The 9967-nt window shown below is 42.1% G+C and overlaps 1 non-coding gene across 1 annotated transcript; it reads right to left on the reverse strand.

The window, feature by feature from the left end:
• Positions 1 to 1710: 1710 nt before the first annotated feature.
• On the reverse strand, positions 1711 to 1784 carry Trnas-cga. The gene has a single exon. It is a non-coding gene; the product is annotated as a tRNA-Ser (tRNA).
• Positions 1785 to 9967: the final 8183 nt, after the last annotated feature.

A 9967-nucleotide genomic window follows, 5' to 3' on the forward strand; every position in this document is an offset into this window, starting at 1 on the left:
TTACGGTAATTTGTTTTTCAGAAAGGTAAGTTTTCTCCAGATATTACTGCAATACAGGAAAGGATACGACTACTGCATCAGTTAAGGAAACATCTTTGTTATAATTTCATCTAACACGACTGTCTGAATGTTTTGAAATAGATGAAGAAACATTTAAAAGACGAGTTATGCCCAGCTAGTGAAATGGAAACATAGATCAGCGAAGTAGTAGTGTGCAGGCGTGCCAGCAGATAATGTTGATGTACGTGGCAAGCCTAACGAAGAAATGTTGTTTTGTGATAGAGCTCGAAGTTACACTGATGGAGTTGGTGCAGTTTTGAAGACGGATTCAGCGTTCAAATGTTGATCCATCATATACAGAATGTCTCAGATTCCTATTTAAGAGGCCTCAAAACGCGTAGCCACAGAAAATTTAAGTAGTCTTCTGATTATTGTCAGTCTATATTACTCTCATCTGACAAACTGAGAGTAGCAGGGAATACAGATAATATTTACTTCCATTCTGCCTTCTGTTCTACTTGGCGTAAAGAGATGTTGCGTAAGTGCAGTACAGCATACCTTTCTATAAGATCAATGTTGTCTTCGACAGTTGCGTCCTCACTGATGTCCTGGTGGTTGGAAGTAATATGTAACACCATTCCTTGACAATCTGAAACAGAATACAGAATTCCTTACGTATAATTTCACCGTATAATATTTTGAAGGGTACCCCGCGGATGTGCAAAATATAATTTGCAAGTTTACAAGTTATGTTTTGCTCGTCCGTTTGGGTTGAATTATGTGTTTTTGGTTTGTTACTTCCAGAAGTCAAGGCTAAAGAAACATCACAAGTAATCTATCAAATAAAACTGACGAATACAAAGTGAATTTTATCTATCGCATTCACAGATATATTCAGTTCGTTTTGTGTCCAAAATATGCCCTTTATAAGAAGGCAAAATGGAGGTAACACAGAGTGGAAGGGAAACTTACGTTATACAACTACATTTTTGTGTCTTTGATTTACATGCACCCTGAAGCAACTATAAAGTACAGGGCGTAGGGTACTTAGCGCCTCGTTTATTACTCCACAGAGCACAAAAAAAAAATCTTCAAAATGCCTTCTAAGGTGTCTTATCTTGCTATATGGGCGTTCCGTGAGGTATAGGAAGCAGATAGTAGACTCGTTTACAGTTTTACTACAATACTTCTTCTGTAAACAACAGCGTTTCACGAAAAGAACGAAGTGTTTCTGCCAAAGTATTCCATACAGAAACAGGAGCTTCTCTTTAATCCTCAATACTGGTTAATTCCAGTGTTACAGATCTAGTAGCATCCTTTAGGAATCCTCCGGTCTCCTCTTTGATGTTAACAGAATGAGAATTCGAGACAGTAGGGCACTGCTGCAGAATCTGTCTCGTAAGAGTTCTATACGCAATTCACATTTCCTCACAGTTCTACCAGTAAATCAGAGTCCCCCGTTTGCCAACGCTGCATCAGAGTTTATGGACTCAGGTGACCACTGTATATTCAAAACTGCGTCCAGCTACCTTGGATTAAGTTTTCTTCAAATTATCTGTAAAAAAGCTATAGCCGATTTCCTACTCCATCCTAGTGCATTCATAGCTAGTACTTCACCCTTAATAATCTAGACGTCAACGGCATATTACTACCTACCTCCTTCCTATGATTTTATGTATCTGTCCGACTCCATATCTTTACATATCGTTATGCCTAGACCGAGACTCGAACTCGGGACCTTTGCCTTTCGCGGGCAAGTGCTCTACCATCTGAGCTACCCAAGCACGACTCACGGCCCTCCCTCACAGCTTTACTTCTGCCAGTATCTCATCCACTACCATCTAAGCTACCCAAGCACTACTCACGGCCCTCCCTCACAGCTTTATTCTGCCAGATCCCGAGTTCGAGTCTCGGTCCGGCACACAGTATTAATCTGCCAGGAAGTTTGATATCAGCGCACACTCCGCTGCAGAGTGAAAATCTCATTCTGGAAACATCCTCCAGGCTGTGGCTAAGCCATGTCTCCGCAATATCCTTTCTTCAAGGAGTGCTAGTTCTGCAAGGTTCACAGGAGACCTTCTGTGAAGTTTGGAAGGTAGGAGACGAGATACTGGCAGAAGTAAACCTGTGAGGACGGGCCGTGAGTCATGCTCGGGTAGCTCAGATGGTAGAGCACTTGCCCGCGAAAGGCAAAGGTCCCGATTTCGAGTCTCGGTCCAGCACACAGTTTTAATCTGCCAGGAAGTTTCAATCTTTCGCTACCTGTATTTTATTCCTGCTGTCTTCAAAGTATCGAAGAGTGTATTCCAGTCAACAGTGCCAAAATATTTCTCTAAATCTGAGAATGCTATAAATGTGGGTTTGTCTTTCTTCAACCTATCTTCCAAGATAAGTCGTAGGATCAATACTGTCATGTGTGTTCCCACAATCGTTCAGAACCCAAATTTATCTTCCACGACATCGGCATCTATCAGTTATTCCATTCTTCTATAAATAATTCGTCTCAGTAGTATGTCATGTAGAACGAAAACTATTTACAAATCTTGCATAAAACACAGTCTCATGTTTTACAATTACAAAATAATAGAACATATGAAAAACTACGGCATTCTTCAGATAATTCAAAAAACGGTCACTAGATTGAAACATTGACCAGGAAACAGCATGAGTCCCTAGTTACACTATCCTCAATGTACAACACCATCAACTGCTTTTTGTTAGAGAAAAATTTGTTTCCTTAGGAACATTACTGTATTCGTGATGATTGTGGTTTAGAAACCTGTGACGAGCTGATGTTAATCGAACTTATCTATAGTTTTGCGCCTTTGTTCTTTGAAATTTTTGACAAATGCTATCAACTATCTCTTCTTTCCTTCTCTGGACCTCTTCGTTCTGCTAGAGATAACTGTAAAGTTAGAAGGGAGGTAGTTCCATAGCGTACTAAATGTAAAACCTATCAGGAATTTCCCATGCCTTTGTTCCTTAATGGTGCTGATTACTTATTTCTACGTCAACAACTTGAGAGATTCTGCGGCCGTAACACAGTGGCTAAGTGGATGCCTTAGCTAGAAATCCAGTGATATATTGCAGTACATGTCTTGGTAAGTCGACCAAATACGTTTGAATATCAATACCATCTACAGGTAAGGGAGCGAGAAGTCTGATGCACAGTCGAGTACGTGAGGACATTCGAATGTACAGGGATGAGTAGATGAGTTATAGACTGCTGCCTCCCTGGAAGGAAGAAGGAAGAAATATTACAGTTTCACGTTCTATCCACCAGGAAGTCATCAGAGACTGAACACGGGCTCCGATTGGGGAGGGCTAGTTTCTGTCCACAAATCAGCACGAACTCAGAAAGCATCGCTCGTGCGAAATTCAGCTTGCCGTTCTCTCGCACGATATCCTGCGAACCATAGATGAAGGGCAACAGGTAGATTCCATATTCCTAGATTTCCGGAGCATGTTCGACACAGAGTCTCACTGTAGGTCCGAACATACGGAAAAGGTTATGTGCGGAGTGGCTCGAAGGCTTCTTAAGTAACAGAATCAAGTACGTTATCCTACGCGCCGAGTGTTCATCAGAGACAGAGGTACAGACATGAGTGCCCAAGGGAAGTGTGATAGGACAGCTCTTGTTCTCTATATCCATAAACGATCTGACTGATCGAGTGGGCAGCAATCTGCGACTGTTTGCTGATACCGCTATGGCGAACGGGAAAGTGCTGCCGTTGAGTGATTGTACGAAGATACAGGATGACTTAGAATTTCTATTTGGTGTGGTGAACAGCAATTAGCTCTAAATGTAGAAAAATGTATTTAACGAAGGAAAGTAGGAAAAACAATCTTATGATATTCGAATACAATATTAGCGTTGTGTTGCTTGACACAGCCCGTTCGATTAAACATCCAGACGTAACGTTGCAGAGTGATACGAAATGGATGGAGCACGCAAGGTCGGTTGTAGAGAAGGTGAATGATCGACTTCGGTTTGTTGGGAGAATTCTAGGAAAATATAGCTCATCTATAGAGGAGAGCGCGTGTAGAACACTGGTACGAACCATTCTTGACTACTGATCGAGTATAAGGGATATCAAGCAAGCCAAATTAAAGATAGATATCGCAGCAATTCAATGGCGTGCTGCTAGATTTGTTAATGGTAGGTTCGATCAGCACGTGATAATTATGAAGATACTTCGTAAACTCAGATAGGAATCACTGGAAGGAGAACTACGTTCTTTTTGCGAAACACTAGTGAGGTTTAGGAGGATACAGAAAGCAATGCTTCATCCACTAAGCTGGTAGTAGGAGTCACGTATTACTCCTTATATGTCGTAATATTTAAATCTACAGAACTAATTATGGGTCAAAATCATGCTAACTGACAGTAAGACAAAAACTTTTGTGGGATCTCTATTACATAATTTTGAGATTGGTTACTATTAGCATAATAAAATGTAAGCCACCATGTTGGATTAAGAGAGTCTTTTGCTAACAGTTTATTCAAAATATTATTTGCAACTCTTTAGTGGTGTCGTCAACGTTACTCCTGGAGACCTGCGGAACGCATGTTACTTGCGCCCTATGTATCAACTGTGCGGACTTATTCGGTTTCACAGTAGTTAGGTGGTTACTGTACTGACTTGGTACGGCCGATAGTGGAGATCTCCAAAGACAGTATATGCATTGTGAAAACAAAACACAATAATAGAGAGCTGTGTCCCATACCCTGCGTTCTTAATGCGCTGAGGAGAATGAATCTGGGTACGTTTGTGTGATAGAGTTCCTAAGGGGCCAAACTGCTGAGGTCATCGGTCCCTAGACTTACACACTACTTAAACTAACTTATACTAGGAACAACACACACACCCATGCCCGAGCGAGGACTCTAACCTCCGGAGGTAGGGGCTGCCCAGACCGTGACATGGCGCCTCAAACAGCGCGGCCAATCCGGGTAAGGCTCATTTCCTTGTCACACACATCGGCGTAATGCATGTGGGGCTATTCTAGCAGGTCCTAGTATAGTCTTATACACTGGATTGGGTACATCTGAAGGAAATGAACTTCATACCAACGATCAGGGACATGACAACGTTCAACTTTTTAGAATTACAGAACTGCCCACAATATGGGAATGAGAGTGTAGTGTGGTGTATTACGCTTATGTGCTGCAATGAGAGCCTCTAAAGGTCATGAAATAGTTTCAAGTTTGCTTATTTTTCGGTGGAAATAGCATTTTTCTGCTTTGAATGCGAGTCCACAAAGTATCGATATTGTTTGCCGAAAGAACACGATGCCAACTAATCCACTTCCAGACACGTTTGATACGTCAGGCAAACGTGAACGCCAAGGAGGCAGTATTGCACGTCATGTTTTTCGAGACCACTTGCACACTGCTCGCTGCATTCCTCTGATGAAATATGGCATACGGAATAACGTGACTAAGAGACAGCGTGCAGGGCTCTGAAACTTCCATATTGAGTACATGCTATTCGGATGGTCCTCACTAGTATGAGCTGTGTTCTAGTGATGGGAACAATGACATTCCAAACCATTACTCTTATCGTTTGTCTGCGATGTTACTCAACAACGCAGGCTGCCAGATCGCAATCACTGTTGTAGCGTCTAAGACATACCCTGATGAGCCAAAACATTATGACCCCTTCTCACCAAGAGACTGAATGCCGCCTAGTGGCGTTGTGGATACGTGACTCGGCAAGGAACCATTTCATAAGAAAGGTGACAAAACAGACTTAGAAAGTTATCGTCCAGTTTCCTTACAGACATATTTTTCCAAAATACCTGAAAAAGTAATTTATTCAAGAGTAGTCATGCACTTAAGTGGAAACAATTTACTTAGCATATCACAGATTGGATTCCAGAAGGATTAATCGGCTGAGAATGCTATTTATACATTCACTCGTCAAATAGCACAAGCCTTAAATAATAATATATTGCCATTTGGTATTTTTTTAACTTTCCAAAGCGTTTTATTGTATAGATCATGATATTAGAAAAACTCAAGTTTTGTGGAACTGATGGCTCTACACATAGCTGGTTTGAACCATGCTTGACAAATACAATGCAAAAAGTTGTGCTCAATAATTCAGACAATGCCGAGAGATGAAAATTTTAGTGACTGAGGGGAGAAAAAGAACCACGGAGGGAGTCCCATAAAGTTCAATTTTGGGTCTACTCCTATTTCTTATATACGTGAATGTCCTTCCACGAAACATTCAACAAGGAAATTTGGTACTTAAGCAGATGATGCTAATGTTACAATAATTCTCATTAGAGAGCAAGCAACAGAAAAGTTGGGTAAATTATGTTTTCCAAAGAATTATTAAGCGGTCCTCTGAAAATGGACTCTCCATATTTTTTTTAAAGAGCGCATTACATTCAGTTCGGTATAACAAATAGAGTCATACCAACAACTGATGTAGTCCATGAGCAGGAGTCTGTAAATAGAGTAGACTGCTTCCAGTTTTTGGGTATACGTATTGATGAAAATTTTAACTGAAAGAAGAGTATTACTGAGCCTCCCAAGCAATTAAGTTCAGCTACTTTTACTCTTCGTACTATTACTAATCTTGGAAACGAACGTATCAACCTCCTGACATATTTTCCATATTTCCACTCAGTAAGGCAGTATGGAATACTTTCCTAGAGTAACTCATCACTCTGAAAGAAAATACTGATTGCAAAAAAGAGAGCAGTAAGAATAATATGTGGTATTCACCCATAATATAAAAAGTCTGACAGCTGCCGAAGCAAACTTTAAACCTAATTTGAAACCATTTCTGATGGAGAGCTCCTTTTATTCGATTGATGAATACTGGTAGAAATTAAAAAAAATAATAAATAAATTTTAATTGTAGTTGCATGAGTAGGAATAAAAATGCTAATGCTTTCATTAATGTTAACACTAATCATATACATATAACCTATAAACTGATTCGTTCCATATCATTTTGATAAAAGAATCGTTCAAATGATCTGTGTAACATCAAACTAAATAATTAACTAAGCGGAGTAGAAACAATTCTAACTGTGGTATTTGTCGCAAAGGGTGGGGGGGTCCACTGACATAAGCGACTTAAACGATGCGAAAATTCTTATGACCTGGTGTCCGGGTACGAGCATCTCGGAAACGGCGAATGAGGTGGTCTGTTCGCGTGCTATCATCTTGAGCATTTACGAAAAATTGTTGAAGGTCGGTAAAATCACTTGTAGGCGACAAAGTGTTGGACCTCTCCTCTCATCACAGAAGGCGGAGGTTGGAAGCTTGCCTGCTCTGAAAAGTAGGATATGCGACGATCTGTGGCAGATCTGTCGACATAGTACAGTACCTATGTGTTTCCATGTTGACTCAACGACATCATAAATTTCGATTATAGTGGGCACAGGATCAACGAGATTCTGCATGTTCATGGCTACTTTCGAAATCACACTTTAGTGCCTGGCAGAGGTTTCATCGAACCACCGTCACAATAATCTCTATTATTTCACTGTCGAACTGCCCGATTCAGAAACGAACACCTACAGCTTTCCGTGCGATCTCTGATCTCGCTTATTTTACTATGATGAGCGTTTCTCGCAATGCAGGTCGGCGTCAAAAAAATATTTTTGCGTTCGCAGAAGAATGTTGGTGGTTGAAATTTGTTGGACTGTACGTCAACGGAAACGTGTCACCTGGTCAGATGAATCACGTTTCTTGTTACTTCAGGTCGATGGTCGTGATGGACTAAGCCGTCATCAAGGCGAACGGCTGTTCAAAACATACACCGCCCCACGGAAGCAAGTTGGTGGGGTTAGCATTGTGGTATGGAGGACATTCACCTGGCCTTCTATGAGAGCTATGATAGTAATCGAAAACATCATAACAGCTGTGGACTACATGAATATTATTGCGGACCATCTGGATCCCGTTGTGCTTGATGCCGTCCGCAGCGGTGCAGGCATCTTCCAGCAATATAACTGGAATCCATCCGGGGCACCATGGGACACCAGTTCCGCGCCCAGAAACAATCGACGCGTAATTTGTGGGAATTACGTGATCTGGGCGTAGACACGTAGGGCCACAAACCTCGGGAAACCTACCAAGAACTTGTTGAATCCAGGCGACGCAGAATCGCTACTGTACTGCGCTCCAAAGAAGGAACAACACGTTGTTAAACATCTGGTCATAATTCACTCCTGTAAAAAACCTAAGGAAAATGTAAATTTCGTATGATGGATAGCTGCCAAGTAACGTGGGGCGAGAGAACTTGGACCATACACAGAAAGAGCTGCTACAGTATTGTACAGAAGGTTACTGAAAGAAACGCACAGTATTTTCACCAAAGCGGTCGCAACTGCTAGCTATACGTTGGTGCATGTGTACGTGCTGCTTCTCCCCAACGCACCCTACTTGTCCTCGATGGGATTTAAGTCGTGGGAACGTGCAAGTTATTCCATTCGCCGGGTATCATCTCGGTCCCAGAGTTCCTCCATTTGCACTGTTCACTGTGTTCGCACACTGTCGTCCATATAAATGAAGTCAGGGCGGAGTGTAACACAGAAAAGACGCGCAAAAGCAAGGAGTGCAGTGCCACAATAAGGTTGACCGGTGAATGCACCGTTTTCAGACATGTGGGTGTCATTACGGTCATGCAGCATTATGCTCTTCCACACCATAATACGTGGAACAACAAAAAAATCATTTCCGACAATGTTTCTTGGTGCATTACGTTTTCCTACCTCTCTCCATATGAGGGTACGTCCGGAACTGCTACTCAACGGAATCTGCTCATCTGTGTAGCGCATACGATCTCTCTACTCATTGGGCCAGTCACTATGATCTTGGCACCATCACAAACGGTGTCGCCTATATGTGGGTTTCAACAGACCACGATGTACTTGTCATCGAGTAAAAGACCACCCCCATGCAGTATCCGTGCCACTTTTGAGGATGAGACTGCGTGCCTCGCAGCACTGTTAAATGTGGTCGTAACGCCAACCGTTTTTTGACGTGGGTCGCCTTTTGCCTGTTGTACAAAGTGGGGGTCATCTGTTGCTGTAGTTGAGATTGGTCGTCACCTTCTCACTTTCCCAATGATTCTCACCGTTTTTGAAATCATCCAGATGTTATCTCTGGACCATCCTGTAACGAAAAGATACTCCAGAGTACACCGTAATTGCTCGATGATTGACACACATTGTCTTTACCCATTGCTTCAGCCGCCTTGTGTTGCGTGACCAACCTTATCTGGCGCTATAGTCACGTTGACATCACGCCGTATGACGTCTAGATTTCTGTGTACGATTGGGAGTTACTAATACGTTATATTACTTTATCTATTTCTTCCTAAGGTGTTGTAGGGCAGTGTATTTCCGCTTACGAGCACGCATTTTCAATAAAATATCTGAAATTAGGGATCAAAAGAGTTCACGGTAAAAGAAGGACGATGATACAGAAGCGAAAGTCAGTTTTACTGTGACTCCCACTGCAGGCCGGCCTGAAACGGGACTCGCTCGATAACAGTACATCTTGCAACTCAGCACTCAGCACGGCTGTGAGGGCGTTCAAGTGGCCAATGCAGTCGAAGGTATACGTAGTTTGTGGATGACGAAAGTCAACCCAAACGCGTGAGTGCCACAACATCAGCCCGCTGCAAACGGCATCGAACCGTCGATGCAGAAAGGGGCACACCCGTTGCTATGCTCCAACATCAAGCCAGCAGTATAGCCAACACTCTGCTCTCCTTTACAGCCGGAATATCACTGTATGGCAAACTTCTAACTCCCTAAAATCTGATGTTGCACCCTTTGACGTCTCCATCTCCTTAATCACTCGAACGACATATTGGAAATGTAGGTCTTTAAGTGGTAAACTAAATTCGTCGTTTAGAAAAGATTCAGTCGGTTTACAGTTTAATAACAACAGTTTACTACTCAGAGGATAGAGTGATATATCTAGTGTTTGTAG

Source organism: Schistocerca piceifrons, chromosome X (assembly GCF_021461385.2).
Source record: "Schistocerca piceifrons isolate TAMUIC-IGC-003096 chromosome X, iqSchPice1.1, whole genome shotgun sequence".
NCBI lineage: Eukaryota > Metazoa > Arthropoda > Insecta > Orthoptera > Acrididae > Schistocerca > Schistocerca piceifrons.